The sequence below is a fragment of the Mycteria americana genome, chromosome 13 (genome assembly GCF_035582795.1).
Source record: "Mycteria americana isolate JAX WOST 10 ecotype Jacksonville Zoo and Gardens chromosome 13, USCA_MyAme_1.0, whole genome shotgun sequence".
Taxonomy (NCBI): Eukaryota; Metazoa; Chordata; class Aves; order Ciconiiformes; family Ciconiidae; genus Mycteria; species Mycteria americana.
In genome coordinates, this window is record NC_134377.1 from 17,782,262 (window position 1) to 17,797,374 (window position 15,113).

A 15,113-nucleotide genomic window follows, 5' to 3' on the forward strand; every position below is an offset into this window, starting at 1 on the left:
AGATTAACAAAAGCTCCTTGCCACCCTCCCATTGCTATGCACATGCTGAGCTGGAAAAAGGGTGTCTGCCGGCTTGGCCTTTGTCCTGCTAAACGAACCATTTCATAGTTATGAATTTGAAAGTAACCTGCAGTTCATACCCTGCAGATCTGGTTAGATCCTGTCTGTGCAAAGAAGGGAAATGCACCAGGCAGAGGGAAAAGGAAGCTCAATCAGTCACGTTTGCTGCAGGATGTTTAAGGAAGTATTTCCTTTTCCTGCACAAAGATGTTTATTGGGCATCTGCTCTTTGGAACATACCGAAACATTTTACTCTTGGAGTGACAAATCAGTGTAACTCCAGATTTTTATTTATAAATCTATGCCCTGATCAAATATTATGCAAGGAATTTGGTCTTTTTCCTTGGCCATCTTTCAAACCACAAATGCAGGTAAATAGCCTCTTAAACTTACTTTCCTCAGCTGGAACTGATCCATACATCTGTAATGCTGAACGAGAATCCTGCCTGTCAGAAGCCATATGCCACATATAAGAGCCCTATTCATGCATATAGTCAGCAATGTATTAATGTAGTACTCAGCATCGGATGATACCCACAATGCATCCTTTTTTTGTTTTGTATACGCGGGAAGAAAATCATTAAGTAAGTACATGTGTTTGAGGATTTGCTTTTGTAAGGCTGCTTGGGAAGACACAGCAAATATTTCCGCTGTATTAGATTAATCGTGAGATAGCAGGTGAATTCTCTCTTCAGGCCAACTATTGCATTTGTTTTACCTGTAGACGGATTGTGATAGGATAAATCATTCCAAAAGCAGAGCCTCAAGGGGGCCTCATATTTGTATTTTGGAAGTAACCGAGTTCTAGCGTTCTTCTTTTGATCAGAGCTTTGTGCGTGTCTGTGTGTGTGTGTGTGTGACTGCTCCAGACTGTTCCTTGCTGATTCTCTGCAGGAACGGCTGTCTGTCTAGAAAACCCCTTCTTCTTCCTACCACAACCTTCAGTTATAAGGAAAGGAGAATCTCGACCACTGCGTCCCATGGCAACAGTGAAGGCTTTACAGTTGCTTGGATACACAAGCCTCGCTTCACCTTTTCTTTTTCTTAAACACAGATTGAGACATTCTGCCGTGAATCAATTTAACAGAGTCCTTTGTCTGTGGCATTTTGGGATTTTGTTTACAACACTGAGCTTCCCCCTCCTTCCAAAGCTCACCACATAGCTTCAAACCCAAATCTGGCAAGGAGAGGTAGCGAGTAACAGGACTTAACGTGGAAGCACACGTGTTATGTCGAAGGCACCTGCCCAAGGCTCGTGCCAACCTTCTCATCACGCTTGGTTCCACCTGCACCCCAGCCACCCTTATATCGCCCTGAGGTATAGCTTTGCCTCCCTGAAACTGGCACCTACTCTCTGGGATGCTGATCACCCCAAGATACGTGGGACCCAGAAGGTTTGCCAAGCCTATCCCATAGAAACTGCAAAGGAATTGCCACAACCGATTAGACATGTTATCGTCTTGATTACTTCAATGCACAGTCATGACCATCCTCTCTGGCCCTTATTCATACATGCACGCACAGGGAGGTTCATGTAGTCCTTTACAAGTTTGTAAAATAAATGCAGTATTGTACATCCGTATTTTGACAGACACTTGAACTGGGCAGATCCTATAGTCACTCTCACCGGTACCACACAAATAAGCTCAGGATAATGGGGGAGCATATCACACAAACTTTATCACTTATAATGTGAAAATACTCATCAGTAAGAGTCTGTTTTAAAAGTTCTCTAGGAAAATGAATATATCAATGAGCTTGGATGTTAAGCAGCCTGAATATAATTAACTGATGCATTTACTGAACTACTGGCTTTAGTTTTTGTTTTGAGAGCAATGGGATCATACAGCACGGGGAACTGTACATACAGCACTGGTGTTCTTAAAGTAAAAGAAGAGTGAGCCTTGAAACTACTATCTAGCTCTTTTGGTTTCAATCTACAAAAGGACGAAAAAGAAACACACCTCACTCCATGACCAACAGAGTTGTCCACAAGGCACACCAATCTCATGACGTTAATATAGGAGAGTAAATTAAGAGAAGACCTCTTCCAACACCCAGTACAGAACAGTACAAAAGGGCTTTGACCAACCAGAAAAGCAAGCAGAAAATAAAATAAGCTGCACCTTGTACTTGGATCCTCCTCAGAGCTTCTTGAATGGCAAAGGCCATTCACATCGACTAAAGCCCTGGCAGTAGCTGGCAGAGTATCCATAGCAGGTACAAGATGTTCCTGAAGCCCAGCTGAGGTGTCCTTCACACAAGTTACTGTTTCTTTTGGAAAAAAGTATGCTTAGTTTAGAGAGGCTGAAGTGCCTCGGTGCTATTGTGTACAGCAATAATGGTGGATCCGCTCCTTTGACACCTCAGCTCCAAGTCCAGCGAGGTTCCCTTCTGGTGGATCCTCCAGGCTGCACCAGCCAGGCTGAGAGTTTGCCTGACACGCGGAGGTGCTCTGGCATACACAAACATAACAGATGGCATGAAGCCAGTTCATGTTTATTTACAGTGGAGAACAAAAGTAAATGTTTAAAATAGCTGATTTTTACAGGCAAACAACAGATAACCCTCTCAAAAGTGACTCTGATCCAATGAGCAAGCTGTGAACTCTGTGCCAGCTGCAACATCGCTGTGCATCGCTCCTAGCTGGCCAAGTCCTGCAAGGAGGTAAGTTACATGTGTGCGAATTTACCAAAAGCTAGGGGATGCACAAAACCAGACCCTACAGTGACATTTGTAATCTGGTAGCAAAAATAGTTTGCGATGTTAAACGTGTTTTGGATTGCAGCTGTGTATGTTCCTAAAGTTTCAACCAACCAGGTTAGCTGACAGAGGTTTGAGTGACATTCATCTCGATCTCATACCAGGCACCATGGCAATTAATCAAACTGTATGTAGGTACCTGTGGGCTCTGCTCCCACTCCCAAACACACTCTGACCCGAGTCGATTCCCCTCTGTTACACCCATACGCAATCATTAGCATGAACGGTACTTGTAATCAGAACACTTCCACAGAAGGTTAAACCTTAAGTGAATTTAGGCTCGGGCAGAAAAGAGATCACTCAGGAAAGAAAAACAGACAGTCCTTGACAAGAGCATATGTGAAATCTCAAAATGATACGATTCAGTTTCAATATAGCTTCACGTATTTGAAGGATTGGGGGGGAAAAAAAACCCCAATGATCACAATTCTTATCAGGTCTAACAAGTGCCTAGCACGGCAGAATTCTTGCTCTATGTATATTTTTAGATTACTCTTCCAGTCATAATGTTCTGTCCTTACTGTATATCTTTTGTTAGAACTAGGATATCTGCTGCCGCAGCCTGGATAACCTTTAGCCTGAGCTACAAAACCTTTAAGAGTTTCCAATTATAACAGCAATGTTTCATTCTGTAATACAAATAAACCCAAGTGTTATCTCAACACAGAAGACTCACATGAATACCCAATGACTGCAGAATGATTTCACCATTTTTTTTCTCTATAATTTCCTGCTATTATTTCATTGGAGGTGACTGCCAAGATCCAAGCAACATAATACATTTCACTGTTTACATCTACTTTATTTTTGTTATACTGTTGACATTTAAAAATGTCGACATGCAAGACTGAAGTTTTAAAAATTTAGCATCTACTCTGAATTCAATTATGTTCTTGGACGCCCAAATTATTTTTCAACTCTCCCATTTTCTCCTGATTTTGTCGTCTTACCCAATTGAGAACGTCTACATGCCCCATTACCTGGCAATTTTAGAAAAGTCTTAACTCCCACAGCCTTTGTATGCAGCATATGCCATGGAAGAGGAGTTTCTATTGTTCAGAAAGGTATAAGACACAGTAATAAGAGTGCCTTTTCAGATATTTGGAAATAGTTTCCCCATAAATATAATCTTAGTCTACTGTAACAATGTGGATCGAGCACCATTTTAGAGAAAGAATTAGTTCCATTGGGTGGTATAGCAAGAAACTAAACAAAGGCATTGTTAAAACACTTGCTCTGCAACAATAAGTATTGGATTTTCCCAGAAGCCAAAATCATGCTAAGAGTGTGGGGGTAAAATGCTGTTGGTTGGATAATATGGAAAGAAGACCTCTTGTCTACTTGGGGTTATTAATGACCACAACTATTCAAGACATCCATATCATCATTATAGTGTCCCTCCTAAAAGGAAAGCTATTATCCATGGCATCCTGCCCAGATTCCTCCAGAGCTGATTACATTCTTTACAACCTGCGCTTTCAGTTCCATACAGCAATCCTGCCTTCATACCTGGATGGCTGTACGGGCTCATTTCATGCTCTGAAGCAGTTACTGCCATCTGTCCTAAAGGCTGATCATCACTGGTGGGACGAACAATCCCCTTGTCTCCTGCGTCTCTCACAAGATTGTAGATTTTACTTGCTTGCTGTCTGCAAAATGTGCTCACAGCCTTGTAGAAATGGCCCTTTGGTAGATTGCAATGCTAGCATTGAGTTCCACTGGTATGTAGAAAACAAGTCCACAGCAACAGCGGGATGGGAGGGGGAGGTAAACGGTAAGACAAAGTTTTTTCCCCTTAGTAGAGTTACTGAAGTCTGAGCCATGTCACAATATGGAACTGACAATTTCAGTTTTAGTATCTGTTGCTACACAGGAATTCGTATTACGAGGAAAAAGGCAAACTGCAATCATTCTCCTGAACCAAAATGTCTTAGCCCTGTCCTGAGCTGATATTGTATTTTATCCCTCCTGTAAGGAAGGGGTGGAGATGGGCACATCAGACACGTGCAGACCAGGCACCTCAACAACCCTGGAAAAATCTAGAACCACGAGAATGAACAAAGCTACAGAGAAGGCTCCAGACAGAACCAAAGCACAATCATCTCAGAAAAGACATAACAGCAAGCAAAGCACACAAAGGATGAAACCCAGTGGAACGGGCATTTTAGAGATCAGCCATGGATCAGCCACGTGGTTTGGTCCCCTCCCTTGCACTGGCACACGTGGTGTGAGGAGTGGACTGGTTGAGGAGACCGAGCTAGCTGAGAACAAACCCAGCAGAAAAATAAGCAATGGGTTTCTTTGTCTAGCCACCGTCTCGCTGCTCCACACAGTGACATGGGCAGGCAGGACGCAGGAGCATTTAAACTGCTGTAAAACTTCACTTTTTGACCTTGCAAGTGAGTGACTCAAACAGAAGGGTCTTAACTCAGATGAATAAAAAGAAAAAGGAAAGACATAATGGAAGTGCTTTATAGTGAGCAAAGGTGGGATAAGATACCACCTCGCCGTAGGCACCAGACTAAGTGAAACCTTCCCCTGAGGTGTCAGTGAAAATACAGACATTGTATGCTGACAAATGGTTAACAGAAATGGGGGTCTGGAAACAGAAATGAACGTATCCAGGGCAGAAGCAAAAACTAAAGACCTCAATTAACTTAAAATGTAGTACTAAAATTAATCTGTTTCTGAAAGCCTAGAATTCCCCAAGTTGAAGGTAAAATAGGAAGGTGGGTTTTTTTAACAAATAGACTAGAAAATAGCATACATAGCACCTGTATACCTAAGGTGGTGAGTGTCCTGGGCAGCTAGAGGGCTCTAAGACTGATCTCAGCAACGTACAAGGTTTTTTTTCAAAAACCAAAAAGCTAGAATTAATATGAGTGATTGGACACTGGATAAAAGCCAGCACAAGTTACTAAATATAGATTGCATCCGTTGAGACTTGATGCTGCTCACCTAATAACTAATTGATCTGTCACAGTAATGTCCTTTTGGGTCTCCCTGTCCATTTGAATGAGAGGCACTCCCGCTAACATCCACCCTGCTGAAGGGAGAAGGTGAGGCAAGGAGGAAATAAAAACGGTTTGAGGTTTAATGACATAAAAGACCACAAAAATGCGCTGAATAACAAAAAAATGAGGGGTCATCACATTTTTTTCCTAAGGGCTGTAATCAGGGAGGAGGAGGAGTAGCGATCCTTAAGTAGTTTCTGCCAAGTCAATGCAGTACTCTTGGAGCCGTGTACAGTATTGCTATCTTTGAAAGGTTGAGACAAGATACCCTTTCTAAAAAGGAAACATGTATTGGTTATTTGGAGATAGTGGAACAGATGAGTAAGCACATACATACGTACGCAGAGGCTAGTCAAAATGGGACATTTGCCAAGAGCACAAACATCTACGTTTACTGGCAAAAAGTCTCCATGAAGAAGCATAGAGTTGAGTTTATTAGATAATACAAGGGGAAAAAAAAAAAAAAAAAGACAAGTTATGAAGACAAACAATGCTGGCATCAGCTTCTAACCATTCCAAAAAGAAACAACTCTTCCAGAAAGACCTTGTTGGCTCCTATCATCCGTGTGTGCGAAGAGATGAGTAATGGGTAATGGCCCCTGTGCAGCTGTGCTACATTTCATTCCCCCTTTTGTTGCAGAGACAGTTTAGTGGGACACACTCCCATATCCTATTCCCTTTCCTTCGTTATTCACAGCAGAACCTTTCACTTAGCATTTCTAATAGCACCATGTAGTGCTGTCGTTTCAGGAAATGCCTGGCTGTATTCACGGCTAAATCAAGCAGGAGTCGTGCTGGCAATTCAAGGAACACCTCATCAGAGGAAAAAAAGCAATTGCTGCTGAGCTATTGTTTTCCATTTCATTTAACACACTCAAAAGAGCTCTGGTGACCACCCAGTGGGTGCCCTGAAATACAGATTCCAAGACACCTTCCTGAGCTAGAAAGGCAAACCGGATTTACTGCTCACCCTCTATTGTTACTCAGTCTCTCTTTTCCTGTTAGTTCTTTATTTTCTATTTTTGTACTTCACCCTGTCATTTTCAGTCCTTTTCAGGTTCCCTTCTCAGTTTTGTATGAAACAGTTGGAAAGCTTCCCTTCAACAGAGTGTGCTACGCTCAGAGTTTGCTGAGGGGATATTCTGCAACAGGAGCCAGCAAGACCGAGTCAGAATTCAGTAGCTTCAGCAAGGAAAATGTCTCATATAGAGGATATGTTCATTAAGTTATTGTTCTAACTACTCCGACCTTAACACTGATATCAGCTAATCTACTTACATGGCTACATTGCAAGCGGAACCAGCTGAAACAACAATACTCTTCTCCTTCACGTTCATGAAGCAGCACACACTGGATTTGCAAAGCAGGTAACTGTATACCAACACCCATGCATGAGCAACTGCTGTTTTTGTGGGTGTGAACAAACTACAGGCAAATAACAGGATAAAGAAACCTAAACACTTGAGGGAGATTCAGACCTCTAGTAGGAAGAATGGGAGGCAGTTTAGCTTAACATTAGAGACAGAGAATACGTAAGTCGAAAAATCTCACAAGGAGAGAGAACAGGCAGACAGAGAAGAAAAAAACTGCAGAATGGCTTGGCTTTTCTCAGACTGTTTTAGGTGGACAATATTCCCCTCCCTAGAACAGACATGTCTGGGAAATTCCACCAGTGCTTTGCAATATGTGCTTACAGGTCTTTAAATGATTGTGCTTAATTTTTCAAAATGTACCTTTTACACAGTCCAGAAATGCTGCTGTTCTGATAGCATACACTCAGAGTGCCATTCATCCTAAAGGGTAATGGATTTTGCTGTCAATGAGTATAAATAAAGAAGAACCTACTGGACTGTATTTTTAAAAGCAGAAAAATCTTTTCAGCCATGAATATTTTGGCAAGTGAAAAAGTAAAGCTAGAAATGACAGATATTGTCTTTAAAGTCTTAAAGTTCCTAAGCAAGATGTCACTATTAGTATTAAGTGCTGAACTGGTCTAGTACTAGATAGTCACCTGAATCCTCAATTACAGATAAAATTAAACCTGGATATTGATTTAACCTAGTAAGCAATGAGCATCTAATTGAGGCAGTCAAACATGGACATGCACTAAACAACCTCCAGGTCTGTTTAGGAGGCAATCATTCTGAGACAGTGGCGTATAGCAACGTACTAAAGTGCACACCATAAAACGCCACGGTTCTCACCTAAAGTAACAAGTTGCAGAATTATAGGACAGCACAAGTCCTTACAACTTACTCCTTAACAACTGTTAAGGTCGAGATCTTGTTTCCATTAATTTATGAATTTTTCTAAGTGCTCTAAGATTTGCAGGACACCCTGAATAGCCTGGAGAGCAGGCTTGCATCATGAGACTGTAGGACAAGAGTTTTCATATTTGAGATCATGTAAAAACCTCCCAAGATGTAGTCTGCCCCACAGAGAGCGATTAGCTAGAAGTAGCCAAGTGCTCTTTTGAGTTTCTTTGAACTGGATAGTTACTACTGGAAAAACCCAGAAGAAAACTGTTTGGAGACTTTATCTGTTTTGTGGGCATAAACCACACATCCTTGCCAAGCTCAAGTGACATACTTTTTAAAGGAAGATTCTTCACCATCTCTTTCAAGCTGTCCTGCAAGCTACCCTAGCTCTAATCCTGTGACCTCTTCACAGGTGACCTATTTCTGATAACAGCAGACACAAAACAACAGTTTTTACAAAACAACAATCTAAAAGCACCAACGGTTTCTTGCCATCATCCTTTGAAGCAGAATAATTGAAAATGTCCATAAAGTAGGAAACATTATAAGATAAATCGCTACCTCTTGATACTAAAAATACTCAGTGCTGATTAGACCTATTTAGGCAGTGTTTTAAAAATAGAGAGCAGGTCTCTCAGAGAAATGACTAGAGCAAGATTTTTGCTCCTTTAAATGTAAAGTCCTGTTTATTCCCCACTCTTGAAATGCTTTATTATAACAACCTCACTCACCTAAAAAGAGATTTTCCCAAGCCACAGAAAGTAGCTGTCCCCCCCTCTCCACCTCCATTTATTCTAGTCTGTATCAATTTGAAAATGAACTTATTTGGAGCCAAAAGTCACTTTTCCTTCCAGTTCTGCAATGCTGTGTGTAACATATATATACAAATATTTAGGAACGCAACGATCCCTTAAAAAGAGCTACAGCTTCAAATATTCAGGCAGACTGCTAACAGCAAACAGATGCCATAAGACAGCATAAGAACCTGACGCGTATTCTACAGTCCTGTTATCTGAGTCCAAAATTACTACAGTGACCACAACAGTGTTTAAAGAAAATACCATTTTACATGCTCATTCCTTATAGGCCACTGATCCAGCTAGACTTTCAGATCAGACAGGAGATAATTATTAATGGCATACTTATTTCGGGAGCCCCTTGGTGACTTCTTTCAGCAAATAAAAACATACCAAGAGCTGAATGCCCCTGTGAATTTTTTCCAATTCAATGGCAGGTGCCTCCAATTTTCCACTGACATGCTGCAAATGAATGATTAAATGAAAGTAAATTCCACTGAGCTAAACAGTGGAAAAAGACACCAACACCGCAGGGACTGAAAAAACAGACAAGCCGTATCAACGAGAAGAGGTGACTCTAAGTGCTTTATCCAGTTAAAAAGACAGCACCTCTTTTTGTAAGGGAGCGTTACCTTTTTGCAAGGGCCAGGAAGGGATCACCGCAATTTAAACTGGTTTTAAAAAGAAAACAAAGGACTCAGAATATCACAGTACTTATCTAACACAGGTAACCTAGTTAACATCAAGGAATATCTAGAGAAATCATCTACAGTTCTTACACAAGTGGCAAAGACTTCGGAGAGGAATGCTGTCAAACTGGGGAATACAAAACCCCCAGATCTCTTTGTAAAATAAACCCAGATCCAGCACTGGGAGGCACTACGTTGTGATACGGCTTGTGTAGATGGTTTACCTTAGTCTAGTTCATGAGGCTTGCCCACAAAATCCTATATGGAAGCTCTCTACAGAGAGCTTGGTTTCAATCCAGATTTAAGGATGTCTTCTAAGCCTTCAGCTCATTGAGAATAGTATGCAGCAGCAACTCTGCTAAATGCTTGTTTGTGATACCAAATTACTGGACAACTCTTTATCTTCATTTCTCGTTATTGAGATCTTAATATATTTCCCAGATACACAATTCAGCAAGAGGTAGCAAGTCAAAGTAACAAGTGCCAGGGTAGCTACCCAGCAGACACAACTGCCTTGAGGAGGAAGAGAAAATAAAAATTACTCTATCACACAACAGCAGTGACGGGAAACGTACATTCTCTGCCCTCTGTCAGACCCAGAGCTGTCATTAAGTTGCATACAATTGAGTAAAAGATTTCTTGCCTACTTTGAATGTGTTTGACCTTTGTCTTGCTTCTCTAATTCTGCCACCTTCTGAATGACAAAAATAAAAACTCAAATGCTTGAAAAGAATGGGAGTCCAGTCTGAAATAAAAGCTCACATCATTTGATTTCCCTAGTGAATGTTTTGTAACATGTCCTGCTAAGAAAGTGTTTATAATCCAAATGCTTGTGCCAAAGGTGGCACTGTACTTAGAGCTCCACCCTGGGCAGCATTTTTTCCTTAGTCCTTGAATGTGATCCAAAGGGAACTTTCAGTACCACCTTGAAGCCAACAATGGTACACAAGAGCCAAGAGGGACTTCAATTTTTCCATGTAGAGAAACAAACATTTCACTGCTTGCTTTCCCTCTGACAAGCCAGACTTACTCACGACTTTCAGAGGAATATTTTCAAGAATATTCCTTCTCTGAGGGAATAAAAACCATCGTGACTGACAGATGTACACAAACTCAATGATCAAATGATGATCTTGTTTACTGTCCTGAGAACAGTCTTGAGTGTTTTACATTTTCTTTCTTCCACAGTTGTGATACTCTATTGATTACTCCACTTCCCTTTGTATAAATACTGTTCTGTATTACTCCCATCTTTGCAAGTTAGCGTACCCTGCGTGGCCAATTCAACTCAACAAAGCCATCTTGAAAGAACTCCTGTACAAGAGAGACCAATTTTAAAACTTCCTTTTTCCAGACCTTAAAACTGGGGTACTCCAGACTAGCAATTAGCATGATCTCTCCTAGAAAGAAGTGCATTTTATTTCTCTTGTATTTATGGACAACTGAGGACTGGAAATGCTGTCCTAAAAATGGGAGTGGAAAAAGTGAAACTGAAGCATGAAAGACATTCTGGAACATCTCAGAGTTAGTTCTCCCTTTGTAGTCTACGACACTGAGATCACAGATTCTAAACATGACAATTCTAAGGTACTTTCCCCCCTGCCTCCATTTAGTTACTTCTTTGCATAGGAAGACTCGTGACTGTTGAAGGAATAAATATATACCTTTGTAATAACATTTTTGGTTGGAAAATTTCAGAAAACAAGGAAGATTAAACCTTGATGTATATTACTATCTTTCGCTTCCAAAACAAATGACAGAATGCGATGTACAAACTGAAGCTTTCCAGCATTTCTGTTATGCTTCCTGGGACTTCTCTACCTACAGTTCTGCGGTTGAATTCCACTTGCCAGGAAGGCAGTGGCCTACACTCTCTCTAGAGTACGTTGGATTTCACTAAACAAACAGCTTTCCCGCAAGCCATTCAGAATTTTAAGACTGCAATGTCTCTCCTAGACCCTGTTTGGTTTAAAAGTGATGATTGCTATCTACTAACATAAACTCAAATTGATGATAGAGCAGATAAAAACATCAGACTCTGAAATATCGCTGATGTACTGCTTCTGCCATAAAAGCAGAAGGCTCTAAGAGTAGTCAGGGTGAGTAGTGGGAAGAAACAGCAGATACTGTAGCTAAATTTGATATGGCTCATGAACTAGAGCCCATATCCTTGTAGTATCAACCATATTTTCATCTAAGTACCAAAGCATAAAAGGCAGTCTGAGGATAGACATACATCCTCCTCTAGATCAAGGCAAAAGCCCCTAATATCTCCAAATATTCAACCCAGGAATATTTTCTGTCCTTTATAGAACAAGTTTTACAATAGCAAATAAAAATAGTGAATATTTGCAAAAACATTTGCTTAGAAATCATTGTAGAGGCTTTTACTTCCATTAACAAGAACAGAGAAAATATAAACAATAATATTCCCAAAAGATTTTAGTTCTAAACTTGCAAACAGAGTTTATTCATTTTTATTTTACCATTAAGCTCTTTCACTGCTTTTTGCCATCTTATGCCACCAAATGATCAGAATTTACTCTTTCCATCCACTTCTGCATCACTCAGTGATGGAGAGTCTGGATTTTTTTCTTTTATTTTTCCTTACTACCAGTTTTTTAGGGCAGCAGACTAATTGTGCTCTTGCTTTGACTTGGAAAAATAATGACTAGTAAATGGATTGCTTTCTGCATTGATGAGTGCAAAGTGATGCATATGGCAAAAAAGCAATGATAATTTGGGCTATTAACAGTCACAAGTGAGATACTGGTGTTACACCAGCTAGCTCGATTAAATCGTCAGATCGGTGCACAGTAGCTGCCAAAAGGGCAAAGTGAGCGTTAAGAATTATTGAACAGGGGGGCAGAGAACAGCCAACACTATTACACTGTTGCATAGACTTGTGCACCCACACCGTGAATATCATGTGCAGGTTTTGTTCTCCCCTGTCTGAAAATGATTTAGAGAAGAGCAGCAATGATAATCCAGATAAGGAACAGCTCCTGCAAAAGGAAAAATTAGGCTGCTATTCTTCAGACTAGCAAGAGGTGACTGGGGAATATAAAAAAGGTTTCCAAAACGATGAGTACACAGAAGGGTAGGGACTGCAGGGCATCAAGTAAGCTCGCAATTGGCAAGTTGCAAAAAACACTAGGAAGTTGCAGGTTTTCATACAGTGCCTGTTTTCATACAGATCTACTCACCACAGAATATTGCACAGGCTAGAATTTTACAAGGATTCAGGAGGAAGTTGTCCAGGTTCACAGATAATGACTGACAGTTACCAAATACACAGAAACCACACCTGGTTCAGGATGTCCTTGAGTACGAGGACTGGGAGAGTACTTGTGTTTGTATGTGGAAGGAAGTATCATATGCAATCGCTTTGTTTCTATACTCTTCCCTAGCACCTGCTTTTGACATTACAGAGGTCAGGATGCTGATTAAATGGCCCGCTGGTCTCCCCTCATGGCTGTTATTACCACGTTTAAAGTGGTATAGACCCAGTAGCTCATTCATACAAGAAAGTTGTAATACTTTTTCATTTTTTTCTTAAGAGAAACAGTAAAGAAAGTAAGAATTAATTCTTACCCACTGTGCAACCTTGGTGTTGGTAAGTACAAGTCTATTAAGTCACTACGATTCTTCTGGGGAGAGGGATTCACTTTAATTCCAATCAAATGAGGTCCTTACTGTGCAATTTCAATTATGTCTGAATTTGAGACCCCTGAAAGAAAACGGCCATGAATCACTGTGCAGGAATGGTGTAATTTAGTCAGCTCGTTCAGCTACTTCAGTACTTTGGCATTTAAGGATTTTCGTTATTTTTCTTAAAAAACTAAAACATTTTAAAGGATTTATTTCATACTTTTATTGTTCTCTAAAACATATTAGCAGCAGCAGAAATAATTTAAAGAGCTGATTTATGAGGGTACTATTACAGCGTGCAAACATAGCGGAGGAAAAAGAGTTACTGCAGCTCAAATATAATCCTTAGGGAATGTTTCTATTTGTATTCAGACATGGCTAGGTGGAATGTCACCATACATCTAAGAGGGTAAGCCGATTTCTTAGTGCTCTAACTATTTATTTTAAAACGACTTGTTAGAGCCACATTTTCTGTTTGGGCAAATAAATCAAAAGCATAATAATCTCTTCATGAAGAGATGTCAAGAGTTCTTGGCATGGAGCCTCTGTCCAACACTTAACTGTAAGAAGTGACCGTCTTGACTAATCTACACAACGGAGTTTCAACAAGCCATTCAAACCACCAATTTACTGCTGCAGACTGAGCTACGTTTGTATCCCCACACTGGGGACTCCACAATTTCAGATCTTCCTATACAACGATTCTGCAAGTAATATTAATATGTTAATCTACAACCTCTCTAGCATAGACTAAGCTATGTAAGGAGTGTCTGACACTATTTCCCATGTTGTAAAATGTTGACATGCAAAAGTTTTATCTATTGGCAGAGACTTCTTCAGGTTTCCACACAGATTTAACAACTTTCTTTTTACATAGTATTCAGCATTCCTGACTGATTTTGGGCCACATTTGGATGGCCTTGGGATCAGTTCAACAGCTGATCAATTCTAAAATTTGCAAAAGCATTCTTGGCACCTCCAATAGATCTTGGGAAAACTAGAACCTTAAAAACATCAAGACGCAAAAGGCAATAAAGGAGGGACAAGGGAAGCTTATCCTCCACGTAACAGAGCCACAGCTTTAAGCTCACACATCTGTTTGGAGGTCAAAGAACCTGCCAGTAAAGCAATTACCAACACATCCTAGCATAAAAACTAGCTCCCATTTCTCATCCTCCCAGCACGATGCAATACGCTGAAGCTAAAGAGTGCAGGTGCCTGAAAAATTGTCTATTTGTCAAGACATGACAGTCACTTACTAAAACAAACACACGAACACTCCCCCCCCCCCCCCCCTTCCTTCTTCATTGCAAGGCAAGACCTGTATTTATCACAACAGCAGAAAAAGGCGGTAGCAGAACCCAAACATGCCCTGAAAGGGGAATGGAGTAAATACATAAAGTTCCAGGAGAGGGACAAAGGATACAACAGCAGTAAGAGAACGGACGAGGTGAGATGAAGGGGTTCACACAGAGCTTCTAATGAGAGGGTGGAGAAAAAAAACCAGGAAAACCAAAACCCCAAACAAGAAGATAAAGGTAATAGCTTGCTAAGGTACCCATCAAAACTATGCCATGTATTGAAAACGTAGCACTAAATGTAACTAAAGACAGAGACAGCAATTAAATTCAGATGTTACATGCCCATGCTTTTTGATGCCTTCCTCACAACATTTTTTTTCCCCCCTGTCTAAAGGTTTTGTACAGGGAGAAAACGGGGAATTTAGTTGTTTGTTTAGGATTTCCTGATAGATGGCCACTGAACCATGAGTCAGAGATCCAGGAAGTGCAAGACCTTTCATGCATTTACTGAGCAAGCAGACTGTACAAGTAAAAGTTCAATTTCATCCAGCACACATTATTTGTTCCGTATACATGAAGG